Source organism: Gorilla gorilla, chromosome 8 (assembly GCF_029281585.2).
Source record: "Gorilla gorilla gorilla isolate KB3781 chromosome 8, NHGRI_mGorGor1-v2.1_pri, whole genome shotgun sequence".
NCBI lineage: Eukaryota > Metazoa > Chordata > Mammalia > Primates > Hominidae > Gorilla > Gorilla gorilla.
In genome coordinates, this window is record NC_073232.2 from 87122284 (window position 1) to 87143285 (window position 21002).

Genomic DNA, 21002 nt, shown 5'->3' on the forward strand with positions numbered 1-21002 from the left:
GCCTTGGGATGCTGTTAATCTATAACCTTACCCCCAACCCCGTGCTCTCTGAAACATGTGCTGTGTCCACTCAGGGTTAAATGGATTAAGGGCGGTGCAAGATGTGCTTTGTTAAACAGATGCTTGAAGGCAGCATGCTCCTTAAGAGTCATCGCCACTCCCTAATCTCAAGTACCCAGGGACACAAACACTGCGGAAGGCCGCAGGGACCTCTGCCTAGGAAAACCAGAGACCCTTGTTCACATGTTTATCTGCTGACCTTCCCTCCACTATTGTCCTATGACCCTGCCAAATCCCCCTCTCCGAGAAACACCCAAGAATGATCAATAAATACTAAAAAAAATAAAAAATAAAAAAATAAATAAAGATAGGGTCTCACTCTGTAGCCCAGGCTGAAGTGCAGTGGTGCAACTTTGGTTCACTGCAGACTTGACCTTCCATGGCTCAGGCAATCTTTCCACCTTAGCCTCCCAAGTAGCTAAGGCAACAGGCACATTCTACCATGCCCGGCTAATTTTTGTATTTTTGCTGAGATGGGGTTTTGCCATGTTGCCCAGGCTGGTCTTGAACTCCTAGGCTTAAACGATCCTCTCACCTCAGCCTCCCAAAGTGCTGGGACTACTGGTGTGAGCCACCCCACCTGGCCTATGGATCTTCTAAGTATGTTAGATGATTTTTCCCTAAATTCAATATCTTCTTTTTGCTGATGTGTGCAATATTTTCTGCCTATTCACATAGCCTCACACTAACTTTAGGTTATTCTCATATAGTGGGGATTTTCGTGATCAGAAGAACTTAATGTCACTGTACCTACCCACCTTCAATAATTCATAAAAATAGTAAACAAGGATACTCATAGGGGAATGCCAATGTTTACACTCCTTCCTCCAAGAAGTGCCTTTTCCTGAACCATTGTTTCTTGTCTCTAAGCAACTTCCTCATGCATTGCACCAGTCTCCATCATACCATGATGACTCAATTTTTAAAACAGTTTTTTGTGTGGAGCTTTGTGAAAGGCCTTTTGCAAATCTAAATAGATGCCATTCATGAGCTTTTGTCCCTATGCATATGTGCCTCCTAAAAGAGCTTTAATAGATGGATGACGCCAATTTCCTCTCATTGAAACCATACGTTCTCCTCCAGCTCCTTCCTTGACTCTGGCAGTCATATTGGCATGCAATTATCTTTTGGAGGAGTAGGGCTCACAGCCCTTCATTGCTGATCAGCTTTGATTGGGTCTTTAATTGGGTCTAAATTGGGTGAGATATTGTAGAAGAATGCAGGGTTAAGATTGCCAAAATCTAACTACCCTAAAAGAGACTAATCACTATGTTAAGATAGCATGCTGAGGTCAGAAACAGGGAAATATGGACGTATGTGTGGTAAATATGGGCAGAGAAAAGGAAGTAAGGTTAGAAATACAGGAAGTTGGTGGTTGTCAGTCAAGGGTCAGGAACGTTTTAGGGTCATGTCCTTTAAGAATCTGACACTGTTCTCCATTTCCCTTTTCTTTAAATTCTCTTCTCCTTCGATTCCCTCAATGCTGTGCTCTCAACCTAGCTTGGTAGATGTTCCTGCTCAGACTCCTTTCCTGGAAGCTCTTCTTCCTGTCTCTTTAATGTGGTTTTTTTTCCAGGTTCCATCCTTGGCTTTATCTTGTCTCCCTCTATAGGTTCTCCACTGTCAATTTCATACATTCCTATGGATTTAGGTAAACATAGATTAATAGAATAAAAATGGGAATTTGAGCTTTAGGTAAGTCCATTCATCTGCCTAGTGTAGATTTCCACACTGATATCCCAGACGCTCCAATCTTAACATGTCCAAAAATCAAAGGCATCATCTTTATATAAGCTAAGGACTTCTTCATTTTATGTGACAAAAAACCCTTATTTCATGGGCTCTAAGGAGAAGCCAAATAGCACAGGGATAGAGCTAGATTCAGAAACAACTCGAACCAAGACCTGGAAATTGCAATGATTTATTTATCTCTCTCTCTTTTTTTTTTTTTTTTTTTTTTTTTTTTTGAGACAGAGTTGCTCTGTCATCCAGACTGGAGTGCAGTGGCATGATCTTGGCTTACTGCAACCTCCACCTCCTGGGTTCAAGGAATTCTCATGCCTCAGCCTCCTGAGTAGCTGGGACTACAGGAGGGCGCCCCCATGCCTGGCTAATTTTTGTATTTTTAGTAGAAAAGGGGTTTTGCCGTGTTGGCCAGGCTGGTCTCAAACTCCTAACCACAAGTGACCCACCCACCTCGAACTCCCAAGGTGCTGGGATTACCAGTGTGCACCGCCACGCCGGGCCCATTTCTCCAAATTATACATCAACTTTCCTCTGTATGTTTGTTTCTTTCTCCCTTTGTTGCAGATTGATGATTTCTGCTGCTCGGCCTATGTGGTGGAAAACACAAAGATCTCCATGTTTCTGCTTTAGTCACCCAGAGCGAGACTAGTTTGATTCTGGGTCCTAAAACTCACTGGCCCAGCCATGTTCAAGGTGTCCAGCCATGGACAAGGTGTCCACCCATGGATCAATCAACTTTGGCCTCAGATACAGTGTATGCAACTTGAAGTTGCTTCATAGCTCACTGATGCTTTGCCTTCAACCTTTTTTCACTGTTTCATTTTAGATAGTTTTTATTGCTACATATTCAACTATACTACTCATTTCTTCTGCATTGTCTAAACTCCTGTCAATCTCAATCCCATCCAGTGTATTTTTCTCTTTTTTTTTTTTTTAGAGACAAGGTCTCACTCTGTGGCCCAGGCTAGGGTACAGTGGTACTTTCATAGCTTACTGCAGCCTCAAACTTCTGAGCTCAAGCAATCCTCCTGCTTCAGGCGTCTGACTAGCTGGGACTACAGGTGGGCGACACCACACCTGGCTATTTCCTCGTATTTTTTGTGAAAACGGCATCTCACTATGTTGCCCAGGTTGGCCTTGAACTCCTCGCCTCAAGTGATTCTCCAGCCTTGGCCTCCCAATTTGCTGGGATTACAGTTATGATGCCTGGTCCCAGCATATCACTGTAGATATTGCATTTTTCATATCTAGATGTTCAATTTGCTCAATCTTTTCTGTAGACTTTAAACATGGAATATAGTTATAATAACTGTTTTTAATGACTTTGTCTATTAATTCTTTGACTAATGTGCATGTCATTTCTGGGTTGTTTCTATACATTGATTTTTCTCATTATTGATTGTATTTTCCTTGTTTGCAGCCTAGAAATTTTTTATTGGATGCTAGACACTGTGAATTTCACATCCTTAAGTGTTAGTCTTCTATTCCTGTAAACATTTTCTTGAGCTTTATTCTGGGAAGCAGTTAAATTGTTTGGAAACAGTTTAACCTTTTTGAAGCTTCTCCTAAGCTTTGCTGGGCAAGATGAAAGCAGCCTTTATTCTAGACCACAGAGGAAATGCTCTTTAGAGTACTCTACCTGATGCCCTGTGAATTACAAGGTTTTTCATTCAAGGATTATTCCCTCTGCTCTGATCTCGTGGTTCTTTCTTGAGTCTTGAGTAGTTTCTGCACGCTCATGCGTGGATTAGTACTCAGCTGAAAACCTGAGGGCCCCGATCTCTGGAGCTCTCTCTCTGTGCCGCAGTCTCCCCTCTGGAACTCTGCCCTGTGAACTCAAGATGCCACGGCCTGCCTGGGCCCCCAGGCTCCACCCAGGTTTCCCCTCTCTAAGTTGCTCTCTGGATGCTCTCTCCATGCAATGAGCTCAGGTAATCACAGGCCTCACCTCATTTGTTTTCCCTCTCTCAAGAATCATTGTTCTCTGCTGCCTGGTGTGCAGTGTCTGAAATCTGTTGTTTTACGTATTTTGTCTGTTTTTTCCGTCCTTTCACATGGGAGGCTGAATCCAGTCCCTGTCACTCCACCTTGGCCAGAAGTGGAAGTCCAATTGTCTTTAGGAACTATTTGCAGTTATTTAAACTCTGGGCTCTTGCATGTCTCTGCACTTTTATGTCAGTTTGACATGTTTTTCCCTTCCACCCTGTCTGCCTGGCAAGACTCAGTTCAAGCATTATCTCCTCCCAAACCTGCCCAGCACTCATCCCACGTCAGCATCCCCCCTCCATGCTCCCTGACATCATACCCACAGTGTAGAGCTTGGTTCCCCTCACTGAACTCTAAGGCCTGTGTGCAAAGATCATAGCTTATTTATCATTTTTAAAATTGAAAAATAATGATATACATTTTTATGGGATACATAGTGACGTTTCATACATATAACGTACGGCAACCAGTAAGGGTAATTAGCATATCCATCATCTGAAACATTTGGCATTTCTTCAGTAGTTTTGTTTTGTTTTTTTCAGACAGAGTCTTGCTCTGTCACCCAGGCTGGACTGCAGTGATGTGATCGTGACTCACTGCAGCCTTGACCTCCTGGGCTCAAGCCATCCTCCCACCTTAGCCCCCAGAGTAGCTGGGACTACAGGCATGTGCCACCATGCTGGCTAATGTGTGTGAGTGTGTGTGTGTGTGTGTGTGTGTGTGTGTGTGTGTATGTGTGTGTGTGTGGAGACAGGGTCTCCCTATATTGCCTAGGCTGGTCTCAAACTCCTGGGCTCAAGCCATCCTCCCTCGCTGGCCTCCCAAAGTGGGATTACAGGTATGAACCAACGTGCCTAGCCTATCTTTGTTTTTAGACAGAGTTTTGCCCTTGTCACCCAGGCTTCAGTGCAGTGGCACGATCCAGCTCACTGCAACCTCTGCCTCCCAGGTTCAAGTGATTCTCCTGCCTCAGCCTCCCGAGTAGCTGGGATTACAGGTGCCTGCCACCACATCCAGCTAATTTTTTGTATTTTGAGTAGAGACAGGGTTTCACCATGTTGGCCATGCTGGTCTCGAACTCCTGACCTCAGGTGATCCACCTGCCTCGGCCTCCCAAAGTGCTGGGATTACAGGTGTGAGCCACCGCGCCTGGTCCCTATCATTTTTTTATACTGGGAACATTTGACATCCCCCTTTTAGCTTTTGAGGTTTATTCATCTTTGATTTCTGAACCTAGCACAGCAATTGAAACAGTAGCTACCCATCATATCCTTGTTGAAATGAATTGTTTCTTATATTTCAGTGGACTATTTAAAGTGAAACATTGGGTTGGGCACTGTAGCTCACACCTGTAATCCCAGTGCTTTGGGAGGCCAAAGCAGGAGAATCACTTGAGCCCAGGAGTTTGAGGCTGCAGTGAGCTATGATTGTGCCACTGCACTCCAGCCTGGGCAACAGAGTGAAACCCAGTCTGAAACAAAACAAAACAAAATCAAGTGAAACACTGTATATAATTACCCTGAAACAGAGAATAATCTTCACTGTTTATTCCAGAGTATTTTATAAACCATTACCTTCAAAAATGGGCTGGAACTTAAACACTGAAGTATTCTCAAGTTCTGATATTGCATTTCTTTGAATCAAGTATGTCATTTAGCAAAATTTTCTGAGGCGGTTCTCAACAAAGTGGTTGTGTTAGAAGTATGTATGTTTGTAGCCTTCCCTTTAGAAGGGTTCTGGATTTTTGGGGCATATTTCTATGTAGTTTGGTTTGGTTACTTATGAGAAGCATGAAATCTTTTCAAATATTTACAACTCATGCTGTGCAGAATGCAACTGCAAAGTGCCAAGCAAACAACCTCATGTAGTGAAACCCTTCCTTGACTCAATAGCCAGGTATGGTGGCACACGTCTGTAATCCCAGCTACTCAGGAGGCTGAGGCACAAGAATCACTTGAACCCAGGAGGTGGAGGTTGCAGCGGTTTGAGATTGCACCAGTGCACTCCAGCCTGGGTGACAGAGTGAGACTCTGTCTCACGAAAAAAAAAAAAACATACAAAGTCACACTGTAATCTCTAGCATGGATTATATCACATGTAGGTTTAATAAACTGTTCAGGGGAAACAGATGCCAAACTTTGAGGCTGGGCATGGTGGCTCACACCTGTAATCCCAGCAATTTGGGAGTCCAAGGCAGGAGGATTTCTTGAAGCCAGGAGTTCCAGACCAGCCTGAGCAACATAGTGAAGACCCCGTCTCTAAAACAAAATACAAAAATTAGCCAGCATGGAAGTGCATGCCTGTAGTCCCTGCTGCTCAGGAGTCTAAGGCGGGAGGATTGCTTAAGCCCAGTAGTTTGAGGCTGCGGTGAGCTATGATTACACCACCGAATTCTAGCCGGGTGACAAAGCAAGACCTCTGTGGAGTCCTAATTAGGGAAAAGGAATCAAGCTGGCAGGACCAGGGGAAAGCAAAAAGAAGAAGCAGATAAGCTATCAGTCTGCCTTTCTTCATGGTCCAGGACATGTAGCCCTCCTGTGCAAATAACTCACAATCTCCCTGCACCCAACTATCAGAAACCTGCAAGTTAGCTCACCGCAACCCTGGTGTTATCACTACTGCACAAAGCCTTCCTCAGCATACAGCATACGCACTATTCTATACTATCCCCAGCATGCCTTTGTCTCTTGGAAGTCATCGGCTCCTTTGGGCTGGCCTGCCTGTTGCTCTCTTGCCGTGTATTTTCATACTTTCTTTAATAAATTTGCCTTTCTTTACCTACAACTGTCTTGGTAAATAAATTTTTCGTAACACCCACACCACCAACTCAGATAGTTGCTGCTCACCGGTGACAACCCCGCTTCAAAAAATAAAATAAAATCAACTTTTACATTAAATTTGCTAGGAATGAGACCTGTGAGACTCCATCATGGGTCCTTTGTGGACTATACATGCTCTTATGCTAACATGTTTCCCCTCTCACCACATCACTGGGACACTCTGTGTCTCGCCTCAGCCTCCCAAAGTGCTGGGATTACAGGTGTGAGCCACCACACCCAGCCTAAAAGTTTGACATCTGTTTTTCCTGAGCAGGTTATTAAACCTACGTGTGATATGATGTGGTGCTACAGATTTCAGTGGGACTTCATGGCTTTTTTTTTTTTTTTTCTGTACTTAAACCTACTTGAGGCCTCAATGCTTTCTTTTTTTAACCTGTATAAAAAACTGACATAAATAGGTAAATAGGGCATGTTAATTATAGAAAAAACACTGTGTGTGTGTGCGTGTGTGCACACATGAGTAAATGAGTAAATATCACTTGCAATTAAACCACTCAGAGTGTCATTATAGCCTTTCGGTGTGTATCTTTCCTGCTACATATACACACACACACACACATATGTTATGTAGCAGGTACAATATGGTACAGAATATGAACTCATGAATTGATTCATGAATATAATATGATTCATGAATTCATATTCTATACCATATTGTACCTGCTACTTTTTGTAATCTGCTTTCCCTCATCATATCTTTCTAAGTCAACTAATATCTTTTCTAATTTCCCAAAGCGGTAACGTGTAAAATGAAATCGTTCACAAACATTACTATTACAGTCCCTCTCTCTCTCTTTCGTTCTAGAGTATCAGCTTTTTATAGAGAACTACTGAAGACATAATGCCTAAGAAAAGTGAATTACTGTCAAGTGCTGGAATTTTAGGCATAGTGAGATGCATATTTTAAGTGCTTCTAAGCGCTATATTCGTATTATTCATGCATAAGTTTAGCTCTGCCATATTGTGAATAACAATAACAATATCACTAAACAGGAAAAGTAGGACTAGAGGAGACCATTTAAAAATTCCAAATGTAATGTTTCAATATATCCTAAAAGACAGCTATATTTAGCAACAGCAATGAGACTTGGGAAGCTTTACTCCCAAAATGAGAAAAAACCCATGATTTGATACCTTCAACATATTCCAACAACCTACTGAAGATCAGTTTATCTAATTTCATTTTATATTTTGATCTTGTGTTAAGACAGTTGACAACCAATTTCTTTCCCCTTGTTAACTGAAAATATCATACTTTGAAACAGTCCAATCTAGGCTGGCAAAAACATATATATATATAAAAAACATTATCTATCTATCTATCTATCTATCTATCTATCTATCTATCTATCTATCTAAATATATTTGAGACAGTGTCTCACTGTCCAGATTGCCTAGGCTGGAGTACAGTGGCACAATCTCGGCTCACTGCAACCTCCGCCTCCTGGGCCCAAACGATCCTCCCATCTCAGCCTCCTGAGTAGCTGGGACTACAGGTGCACGCCACCATGCCCGGCTAATTTTTGTATTTTTTGGTAGATGGTGTTTCACCATGTTGATCAGGCTGGTCTCGAACTCCTGACCTCAGGTGATCCACCCACCTTGGCCTCTCAAAGTGCTGGGATTACAGGCAGGCATGAGCCACCATGCCCGGCTGAGGCTGGCAAAATACTAATGTTCAGATTTCTTTAGAACGATATAGTTAAGTTCCATGGTGGCAGGAATGATGTCTACCTCTAGTGTCTAGCACAGTACCTTGCAAAGAGAATAGGCGCACAATACATATTTATAGACTTTATCAAGTGACAATACGTTTGGAAGCGATTAAGTATAATTGAGTAATAATCAATATTTGTATTCAAAAACAAAGTATCATCTAAACATTAATTTCTTTTTTACCTTTATGTTTTAGAAATGACATTGATATACAAACATGCATATGCACTCCCCCCTCAACACACACACCAGGGTTTCTCAACCTTACCACTAGTAACATTCTCTGTTGTGTGGGACAATTCCACTAGCACCTCTCTTCTCCAAATTGTGATGATCAAAAAGATTTCCAGGCCAGGTACAGTGGCTGGCATGTGTAATCCCAGCAATTTGGGAGTCCAAGGCAGGAGGATCACTGGAGCCCAGGAGTTCGAAATCATCCTGGGTGACATGGTGAAACCCTGTCTCTACCAAAAAATACAAAAATTAGCTGGGTGTGATGGTGTGTGCCTGTAATCCCAGCTACTCGGGAGGCTGAGGTTGGGGGGATCACTTGAGCCCAGAAGACTGTGGCTGCAGTAAGCCATGATTGTGCCACTGCACTCCAGCCTGGGTGATGGAGTGAGACCTTGTCTCAAAATAAAAGTTTGCAGACATTGCCAAATATCCCCTGGGTGGAAGTGGGGGGAAGAGGATTGCTCCTAGTTGAGAAATATATACACACACACACACACACACACACACACACACACGAAGTCAAAACTCTTAAGAAACAATTATAAGAATTCTTTAAAAAGACCTGTCATTCAAATGATAGATTACTACTAACACATCAATTCAAAGGAGAGATTGGTTTAAGAAGAAGGAATACTGGCTGGGCGTGGTGGCTCACCCCTGTAATCCTAGCATTTTGAGAGGCTGAGATGGGTGGATCACTTGAGTGCAGGAGTTTGAGACTGGTCTGGGCAACATGGTGAAACCCCGTCTCTACAAAAAATATAAAAATTATCCAGGTGTGGCGGTGCATGCTGGTAGTCTCAGCTACTCGGGAGGCTGAGGCAAGAGGATTGCTTAAGCCCACGAACATGAGGCTGCAGTGAGCTATGATTGGACTGCTGCACTCTAGCATGGGTGACAAAGCAAGACTGTAAAAAAAAAAAAAAATAAGTAGGAATGTGCAGAAAATGCAATTTGCAGAAAAATGGCTGGTTATCTTGATATTAACTGATTTCTGGAAAAAAAGAACCACTAATACTATGTAAAAAACACCCCCTTTGAAATGGTCTTCCATTCATTTTATTCGGCCTGTTATTTATCTACTTCAATTTTAAGAAAAACACCATCTGAAATCAAACTGGCACCAATATCCTAGTGATTAAAATAGATTACATTTAAATTCCTTCAAACTGATTCCTTAAAAATTAATTCTTATTTTCTCATTTTCTTAACCATGCAGCATTAATTCTCAATAATCAGCATAGGGACTCTTCTGGCTCTGCTGATGACAAGTTTTATGATCTTGGGCAAGTGGTTTATCTATTAGGGCCTCCATTTCTTCATCTGCAAAATGGAGATAATATGAATATGTACTCCTAGATGTGTTGTCAGATTAGAAAGAATTACCACAAGTAAAGTGCTTAGAACAGCAACTCACACTCAGAAAACACCAATGAATGCTAACAATATTTATTTATTTAGAGACAGGGGTCTCACTATGTTGCTCAAGCTGGACTTGAACTCCTGGGCTCAAGTGATCCTCAACCTCCTGAGTCGTGGGACTACAGGGATGCACCACCACACCCGGCTGACAGTTGTTATTCACATTTACCAATTTGCAACCAGTTTTTCACATCAGATAATCCATCCTTCTTCTTCCTTGCCATATATCATTTTTGGCTAATTAATTCCACTGAATTATACTAAGCAAAGTAAGCAAATTTCAAGATAAGCTTATATAAAATATAATTGAGGAGACACAGCTGTCTCACTATTTTATTAATGCTAATATTCTTCTCTATAACTATGAATAGAAGAATAAAGAATTTTTTTTTTTTGAGATGGAGTCTCACTCTGTCGCCCATGCTGGAGTGCAGTGGCGTGATCTCTGCTCACTGCAAGCTCTGCCTCCCGGGTTCACGCCATTCTCCTGCCTCAGCCTCCCGAGTAGCTGGGACTACAGATGCCCGCCACCACGCCTGGCTAATTTTTGTATTTTTAGTAGAGATGGGGTTTCATCATTTTAGCCAGGATGGTCTCGATCTCCTGACCTCGTGATCTGCCCACCTCGGCCTCCCAAAGTGCTGGGATTACAGGCGTGAGCCACCGTGCCTGGACAAGAATTCTTTTTAAAATGTTTTTAATTTTTAATTTTAATTTTTAGAGACAAGGTCTCACTCTGTCACCCAGGCTGGACAACATTGGTGCAATCCTAGCTCACTGCAGCCTCAAACTCCTGGGCCCAAGTGACGCTCCTACCTCAGCCTCCTGAGTAGCTAGGATTACAAGCACATGCTATCATGCACAGCTAATTTAAAAAAATGTTTTTTGCAGAGACGGGGTCTCACTATGTTGCCCAGGGGGATCCTGAACTCCTAGTCTCAAGTGATCCGCCTGTCTTGGCCTCCCAAAGTGTTGGGATTATAGGTGTGTACCATCATGCCCAGCCCAAGAATTCTTGAGAAAAGAACAACAGTGACTTTAATAAATTCTCAATATTTTTCCTCAAGTTAAAAATCAATTTTAAATTTATTTTTCAGGTACGATTTTTTTTCTATGTAAATCAAGTCAACAGGAATAACGATTACTTACATAGATAGCATTTACTCTCTACCAGGCACTGTTCAAAACAAATCATTTAATCCTCAAACAACCCTATAAGATAGGTAATTTTATTATTTCTATTTTAAAGATGAGGAGCTGTGGCCAGAGAGGTTGCATAACTTGCTCAAGGACATTCAGCTAATAAGTGGTAAAATTTAGATAAGAGCCACAGTGTGGCCCCAGGGTCCGTGTGCGTAAGATTACATGATTGTAAAACAATAGCTAGATCAAAAACACAGACATTGGGCTAAAAGCTTTAATAAATTCTCAATATTATTCCTCAAGTTACAAATTCATCTTAAATGTATTTTTCAGGTACGATTTTTTTTTCTATGTAAATCAAGTCAACAACAGGAATAACGAGTACTTACATAGATGACATTTACTCACTGCTTGGAGAGTAAATCCTGGATTTACTCTGTCGCCCAGGCTGGGGTGCAGTGGCGCAATCTCGGCTCACTGCAAACTCCGCCTACCAGGTTCAAGCAATTTCCCGCCTCAGCCTTCTGAGTATCCAGGATTACAGGCACCCGCCACCATACCTGGCTAATTTTTGTATTTTTAGTAGAGACAGGGTTTCACCCTGTTGCCCAGACTGGTCTCAAACTCCTGGGCTAAAGTGATCTGCCCACCTTGGCCTCCCAAAGTGCTGGGATTATAGGCATGAGCCACCACACGTGGCCCAGCTCCAGAATTTCTGCTTCAGTCTTTTAAATTATCTCAATCTCTTTGTTAAATTAATCTGATAGAATTCTGAATCCCTTCTCTGGGTTACCTTGAATTTCTTTGAGTTTCCTCAAAACAGCTATTTTGAATTCTTTGTCTGGAAGGTCATATATCTGTTTCTCCAGGATTGGCCCCTGGTGTCTTATTTCATTCACTTGGTGAGGGCCTATTTTCCTGGATTGTCTTAATACTTGCAGATGTTTGTTTGTGTCTGGGCATTGCAGAATTAGGTATTTATTGCAGTCTTCACTGTCTGAGCTTGTTTGTACCCGTGCTTCTTGGGAAGGCTTTCCAGATAATTGAAAGAACTTGGGTGCTGTGATCTAAGCTGTATCTGCTTTAGGGACAATATAAGTTCAGTAACACTATGATTCTTGCAGACTTGTAGAGTTACTACCTGATGTTCTTGGATAAGATTTACCAGGCAGAGACTCTTGTTCTCTCCCTTTACTTTCTCCCAAACAAGCAGAGTGTCTCTCTATTCTGAGCCATCTGAAGCTTGGGGTGGACTAATACAAGCACCTCTGTGGCCATCAGGTATGACTGTGCTGGATTAGAGCTAAAGCCAGCACAGCACTGAGTCTTTCCTAAGGCCTGCTGTAACCATTCCATGGCTATGGCCTATGTTCACTCACAGCCTGGGGCTCTACAATCAGCATGTGGGAAAGCCAGCCAGGCCTGTGTCTCTCCCTTCAGAGTGGCAAGTTCCCCCAGTCCCCAGGCAGGTCCAGATGCCATCCAGGAGCTAAGGAGTAGAGTCAAAAACCTCAGAAGTCTACCTGGTGTTCTACTGTATTGCAACTGAACTGACTCTCAAACCACAAGATGCAGTCCTTCCCACTCTTCCCTCCCCTTTCCAACAGGAGAGGAGCCTCACCCCACAGCCAGTGCCACCACAGGCCCACAAGGAGTACTGCCAGACTACTGCTGATGTTCCCTTATGGTCCAAGGGCTCTTCAATCAGCATATGGTGAATGCTGCCTGGCCTGGGACTCACCCTTCAGACCAGTGAACTTCCGTCTGGCCCCAGGCAGGTCCAGAAATGCTGTCCAAGAGGCAAGTTCTGGAATCAGGGACTCCAAGAGCCTGCTTGTTGCTCTATCCCCCTGCGGCCAACCTGGTACCTAAGGTGCAAGACAAAGTCCTCTTTACTTTCCCCTCTGCTTCTCTAAAGCAGAAGGAGTCTCATCTCATAGCCATCACAGCTAGGAATGTGCTGAGCTTTACCTGAAGCTAGCAAGTCTCAGAGTCCCACCAAAGGCCCCTGACATACTGTTACAGTACATAGCTAGTGAGGCATGAGCAGAGCAGGAGAGGGCACTCCCCTGATAGGAATGTCAGGTGACTATCAGGTGTTGGGAGGCAGTTGTCACACTGTCTCTCTAAAATAGTAATTGATCACAGCGAGCGCCAGGGAAAGGCAGTCTCCCAGTAGATAGAAACACTTGAAACTGGTGATCAGCAGCTTCCCAATAAGATCTCAGGAGTTCAGTGGGTGGGCTCAAGCATGCATATTAAGAGGCAAAATACCAGAGATGAACTGGTATATGACTTTCCAGGGACATTCCACTAGTAAGGGAAGAATGTCTCAAGTGAGCATGTGTACAACTCCACTACACGCTGCACATGCTCATTTCCCAAGTGCTTGCAGGCCACTGCACATGTGGACAGCCCACTCCAAGGGAAGAATAAGGGGAAAAGGGACATAAGACCCCAAAAGTACACCAACATATAAAACCCCAAGTCAAAAGGTCAAACTGTGCACTTGTCTTTCAAGTTGCCTGCTTGGCCCTCTTTCAAGTGTATTTCCTTCCTTTTGTTCCTGCTCTAAAGCTTTTTCATAAACTTTCACTCCTGCTCTAAAACTTGCCCCAGTCTCTCCTTCTGCCTTCTGCCCCTCAGTCAAATTCTTTCTTTTGGCCGGGTGTGGTGGTTCACGTCTGTAATCCCAGCACTTTGGGAGGCCAAGGCAGGTGGATCACCCGACGTCAGGAGTTTGAGACCAGCCTGGCCAACATGGTGAAAGCCTGTCTCTATTAAAAATACAAAAATTAGCTAGGCATGGTGATGGGTGCCTGTAATCTCAGCTACTTGGGAGGCTGAGGCAGGAGAATCGCTTGAACCTGGGAGGCAGAGGTTGCAGGGAGCCAAGATCATGCTACTGCACTACAGCCTGGGTGACAGAGCAAAACTCTATCTCAAAAAAAAAAAAATTATAATTCTTTCTTCTGAGGAGGCAAGAACTGAGGCTGCTGCAGACCCATAAGGATTTGCCGCCAGTAACACGATTTGGTGCCATGACTGGGATACATTCTGCTACTAACATATTTTGGTGCCAACTGATTCTGATAACTTCCACTGCTCACATACTTTGGTGCTGCATGACTCAGATACGTTCCCTTGTGGTAAGACATCTCTATGCCCTGCCTTCTCTGCCTGGAGGCATTCAACCCCCGTACACAATTTTCTTCTTCCTTTTTCTCTCGTGCTTACTAACCAAACCCCAGAACAATTCCTCTCGGCCGTATGTGACTCTGTTCCCCCGGGCTGATTGCTCAGCTCACCCTGATTGGTGGCTCACGGGGGTGGGAAGTACCTTGAGGTTCACGCTGAGGCACTAATGGCTTTCCTGGACAGGGGGCTCACAAGAGTGGTAGGGCTAAAGCCTAAAACTGTGCAATGTCAGGTTTCTTCTTCTTTTTCAGCTAAAATTTACTAAGAACCCCGACTGCCTTTTCTTCTTTTTTTTATGTGTGTGTGTGTTTTGAAATGGCCTTGTGCACCTGCTGGACCATCTGCCTTGGGGGCAAGTCTGCCTCTTTGCTTTCACTTCGCATGCCACACGACTTCTTAAACACACACTCCCTGTTATTTGTGTGCCCGTGGCTTTTACTGCGTTTGCATGGCAGTAAAGACACGAGCTCCCTTGCAGATATCTCCTGAGATTTATACTTGTTCTTACCCTACCAGCTTCCACAACTCTAACCCTTTCCCTGTCTGCTGGCACATGGCCAGGACAGACATTAATTGGAACTCCAGCTCTGCCAGCTCCTTGACTTACCACATGCTTTTTGTTCCTGTTATGTCCCAGGGCCAAGTTTTCCGGTGGGTTTTGAAGTAGTCTGTCCACCTGCATAGGGCCTCACTCTGACGCTTTAAGGATCCCACCTATTGGCTTTTTTGAGTTAGCACTCCACTGAGAGGAAAGGATATTCTTCCTTTGCCATTTGCAAGTTCTTACCCCAAGCCCCAAGTCCTCCGGAGGTTACTACTTTACATCAAGAGGGCAAATAAATGGGGCCAGGTGCGGTGGCTCACACCTGTAATCCCAGCACTTTGGGAGGCTGAGGCGGGCAGATCACGAGGTCAGGAGTTCGGGACCAGCCTGGCCAACATGGTGAAACCCTGTCTCTACTAAAAATACAAAAATTAGCCATGTGTAGTGGCGCACACCTGTAATTCCAGCTACTTGGGAGGCTGAGGCAGAAGAACTGCTTGAACCTGGGAGGCGGAGGTTGCAGTGAGCCAAGATCGCACCACTGCACTCCAGTCTGGGCGACAGAGCAAGACTCTGTCTCAAAACAAAACAAAACAAAAAACAAAACAAGAGGGCAAATAAATGTTAGGGCTGCTATTTTTGCAAGCATATGAAGGCTTTCCATGAGTATTCCCCTCACTTCCTCCTGTAGCTTCCATTCTCTAATTACTTCTACACCCTTCTCAACGTGCTTCAAGGTCATATTTAAAAGGGAGTCGGGAGGGAAGAACATGGGAAATGGGAATCTGAGAAAAGAGATAATCACATTTTTTGCTAGAATGCTCCAAATGCGAGTCACTGTAAGGTCATGGAGACAAGGACATAGGCGAGCCAAAGGCTGCAGGGGCAAGAGCCCCATAGGACAGAGATGAAGGTTGGTCCCAGGCTAACAGATTACTGTTAGAACAGAGATGAAAGCAAGGTTAGGGTTACATGGCAAGATCGGTTATTCCAGAACCCCAAGGATGAACAGGGGGCCCACGGTTCACTCTAGTATCTCCTCTCTTCTCAAGTAGGTAATTGTGACAAGATGGAACCAAGGTTACTTGGTAGGACCGGTTCATTCTGGAACCCTAAGGACCACGGGGGATGCCTCATTCAGGATAATAGGAAAGTAGACGAAAAGCCTTCTTTTTCCTCTTTCCCTTTTTTTCTCCTCTGTTCTCTCTTCACAAATGGGTAATTGCATCTCCATACCAGAAGACACACCCCTTGGATGCATCCCCCAAACTGGGAAAAGTTTGATTCCCACCAATCTTGACACAAAAAACTAGTTTTCCTTTGTAATACTGTTTGGCCTAAAAAGGAACTGGGAGGAAATTACAAAAGTCAGCCTTCGAAGCAGTGACCCTGTGCAGGAGGGTCTAAAAATGAACTGGGAGGAAATTACAAAAGTTAGCCTTGGAACTAGTGACCTTGTGCAGAAGGTCCTCAGATTAGCCTTCTCAGTCTTTTATAACTGAGAGTAGAATAAGGAAAAGAGGGCTAAGGCAAAGGAGAAATGCAGGGATCAGAGGCAGGCTCAACTATTGGTTGCTTTACAAGCTCTTCCAGCTCCCTCCAGGTTGCTACCATTATCGCAGGGAGCCAGGCCACTGGAAGGCAAACTGCCCAATGGGACAAATGGGAAAAAGCTGCACATGGCATGCCCCCTCTGCCACATGCTCAGCCAGTGTAATGGGACTGCCCTGAGGGCCAAAGGGCCTTGGGACAGGATCGCAAACCTTGATGGCCTTGAGCTGAAGGGACTCTTTCCTCTGGCTGGCTTCCAAATCAGACATAGTCATCAACAGAACAAAGCCAAGGGCAACTCTTGAGATGGCAAGTACAATTATAAATTTCCCTTCTGGGTTCAAGAGCTGCCTACTCTGTGCTAATCTCCTTCTCTGAGCAACTCTCCTCCAAATCCTGTTGGGTAATGGGGACAAATGGCACCTCCTCCCTCCAAAAGAAAAGACTCATACCCTTCATATTACTTAAAGAACCAATTACCATTCTCCCACCAGTCCCTGGTAATGTCTAATGTTTCCCACCCCACACCTCACTGGGGCAAAAATATACTTTCCAAGATGGTGCTTACTTAATATTTACCTGACCTCTGAATTCATCTTTCTCTAATAGCTCTATTTCTTCTGGTAAAGCTAACTAAAGCTTTAACCAATAACTTCAACCTGAACAGTCCTACCTCAGGGGTTTAGAAATAGCCCACACTTCTTTGGACACGCCCTAGGAAGAAATCTAACTGAGCAATCTCTTGAGAAAGAATAACTTCTACAGTATGTAGATAACCTCTGTATTTGCTCCCCCTTCACAGGACTCATAGCAACATGCAGTACAAATCATAGTTTCCTAAAAGATGGAAAATTACTTGTCTAATACAAAAGTTATAAAGGTAAAAAGGTATTTCTGGTAAGGAATGTTAAAAAGAAGAGATTTTATCTGAGAAAGGATCTCATGTGGTAAATTCTTGTCCTAAAGTAAAATAACTGGTTGTTTAAAAAGAAGGATGTTGGCCAGATATGGTGGCTCACGCCTGTAATCTTAGCACTTTGAGAGGCTGAGGTGGATGGATCACCTGAGGCAGGAGTTCGAGACCAGCCTGGCCAACATGGTGTAACCCCATCTCTACTAAAAATACAAAACATTGTTTTAAGTTAGATAGGATAAAGCTAAAGGTTTGAGCAAGTTGTGGAAGGTTTGTGAAAGATTAATCTTGTCAAAGAAGATCTGTGTGTGAATACATTAGCTAAAATTAAAGGGGCATTATTCAATTTATTCATAAATTGAACACTGGAATAAAGACACAACACAGTTTTCTTAGAGTATCATTCTGCTCTTTAACAGAACATTCTAAAGGGTTATAAAAAGTTTATAAAAATTTTTACCTTCGTTTGGCACAGTGGCTCATGCCTGTAACCCCAGCACTTTGGGAGGCCGAAGCAGGTGGATCACCTGAGGCTGGGAGTTTGAGACCAGCCTGTCCAACATGGCGAAATCCCATCTCTACCAAAAATACAAAAATTAGCTGGGTGTGGTGGCACACGCCTGTAGTCCCAACTACTCAGGAGGCTGAGGCGGGAGAATTGCTTGAACCCGGGAGGCAGAAGTTGCAGTGAGCCAAGATCATACCACTGCACTGAAGCCTGGGCTGCAGAGTGAGACTCTGTCTCAAAAACAAAACAAACAAACAGCAACAACAAAAATTTTACCTTATGGTTAAACTGATTAAGACTGAATAGATTGGGAGGCTGAGGTGGGAGGATCACAAGGTCAAGAGATCGAGACCATCCTGGCTAACATAGTGGAACCCCGTCTCTATTAAAAATACAAAAAATTAGCTGGGCGTGGTGGCATGTGCCTGTAATCCCAGCTACTCAGGAGGCTGAAGCAGGAGAATCACTTGAACCCAGGAGGTGGAGGTTGAGCACAACTTGCTCGTACTTTTAGCTTTATCCTATCTATTCCCACTTGAACCCGGGAGGCAGAGGTTGCGGTGAGCCGAGATCATGCCAGCCTGGGTGACAGAGTGAGACTCGGTCTCAAAAAAAAACAAAAACAGAAAAAAAAGGCTGGGTGCGGTGGCTCACATCTGTAATCCCAGCACTTTGGGAGGCCAAGACCAGCGGATCACGAGGTCAGGAGCTCGAGACCAGCCTAACCAATATGGTGACACCCAATCTCTACTAAAAATACAAAAATTAGCCAGGCATGGTGGCATGAGCCTGTAGTCCCAGCTACTTGGGAGGATGAGGCAGAAGAATCACTTGAACCCAGGAGGCAGAGGTTGCAGTGAGCCAAGATCGCTGCACTGCACTCCAGCCTGGGCAACAGAGTGAGCGAGACTCCATCTCAAAAAGAAAACAAAATTGAATAGATTTGTCTGTAAGGTTAAGAGTTGGGTTTGACATCAATAGTGCACTAATGCTAAGGTAACATCTGGCTTTCTTTGGACTGTATTTGTGTAAATGTGTTATTGGTATGTGTTCCAAAATTATGCAAAACTCCTATAATTCTAATATAACATAGTATATACATTAGGCTGGGCATGGTGTCTCATGCCTGTAATCCCAGCACTTTGGGAGGCCGAGGCAGGTGGATCACCTGAGGTCAGGAGTTCGAGACCAGCCTGACCAATATGATGAAACTCCATCTCTACTAAAAATATAAAAATCAGCCGGGCATGGTGGCATGTGCCTGTAATTCCAGCTACTTGGGAGGCTGAGACAGAAGAATCACTTGAACCCAGGAGGCAGAGGTTGCAGTGAGCTGAGATTGCACCATTGCACTCCAGCCTGGGCAACAAGGGCAAAATTCCATCTCAAAAAATAAATAAATAAAAATAAAATAATTTAGTATACATTATCTGTAATAATTATTGTTATGTTAAATTCTTCTGTGCCACAGAGGTAACAAATTTCCTTGTCAATTTTGTCTTTGTCTGTGGCTACCCTAAAACTTTTTGTCATCCACAGACAATTGGTGTCTTGTATTAAACCTCTTTAAAAGGTGATTTTATAATCAGATCTAGGACTCTAACAAGTGCTCTTAAATGCAGGTTTCTGGTAACTTTGGAGATTGTGACATTAGAATAAAGGAAAAAACTTTCAGGACTCTCCTGGAGAGCTAAAATATTCATGAATATCAAGTAGAATGAGTTAACTGCGTGGACTAAACGAGTAGAAGACTGAAATAATCCTCATGACTTTTGGCTTAACACATTGCTAATCCTTTGTCAAAGTCAAGAAAACTTTTTTTTGAGCTATGTACAGCTTTTAACAACTGAGTAAAGCATATACCTGTGTATTAGTTTGCTTTCATTCTGCTACAAAGAACTACCTGAGACTGGGTAATTTATGAAAAAACAAAAGAGATTTAAATGACTCATAGTTCCACGGGCTCAACAGGAAACATGACTGGGAGGCCTCAGAAAACTTAAAATCATGGTGGAAGGTGAAGGGCAAGCAAAGACCTCCTTCACGTGGTGGCAGAAGAGAGAGCGAGCGAAGGGGGAAATGCCACACACTTTCCAACAACCAGATCTCATGAGAACTCACTAACATGAAAAGAGCAAGGTGAAGTCCACCCTCATGATTCAATCACCTCCTACCAGACCCCTCCCCCAACACTGGCAATTACAATTCCAGATGAGAGATTTGAGTGGGGACACAGAGCCATACCGTATCATTTTACCCCCGCTCCCTCTTAAATCTCATGTCCTTCTCACATTTCAAAACCAATCATGTGGCCAACATGGTGAAACCCCGTCTCTACTACAAATACAAAAATTAGCCAGGCATGGAGTTGGGTACCTGTAATCCTAGCTACCTGGGTGGATGAGACAGGAGAATTGCTCAAACCCAGGAGGCAGGGGTTGCAGTGAGCTGAGACTGCACCACTGCACTGCAGCTGGGTGAGAGAACGAGACTCTGTCTAAAAAAAAACAAAAACAAACAATCATGCCTTCCCAACAGTTCCCCAAAGTCTTAACTCATTCCAGCATTAACTCAAAAGTCCAAGTCCAAAGTCTCATCTGAGACAAGGCAAGTCCCTTCCACCTATGAGCCTGTAAAATAAAAAATAAAAAACAAGTTAGTTACTTTCAAGATACAAAGGAGGTACAGGCATTGGGTAAATGCCCCCCTTCCAAAAGGGAGAAATTGGCCAAAATAAAAGGGCTACAGGCCCCTTGCAAGTCCAAAACCCAGCAGGACAGACATTAAATCTTAAAGCTCCAATATAATCTCCTTTGACTCCATGTCTCACATCCAGGGCATGCTGATGGAAGGGGTAGGCTCCCAAGGTCTTGGGCAGCTCCACCCCTGAGGCTCTGCAGGGTACAGTCCCAGTGGCTGCTTCCAAAGGTTGGCATTGAGTGCCTGCAGCTTTTCCAGGTACATGGGGCAAGCTGTCAGTGGATCTACCATTCTGGGGTCTGGAGGAGGGTGGCCCTCTTCTCACAGCTCCACAAGGCAGTGGCCCATGGGGACTCTGTGTGGGGGCTCCAACCCATTTCTTCTCCAACTGCCCTAGCAGAGGTTCTGCATGAGGGCTCTGCTCCTGCAATAGAGTTCTGC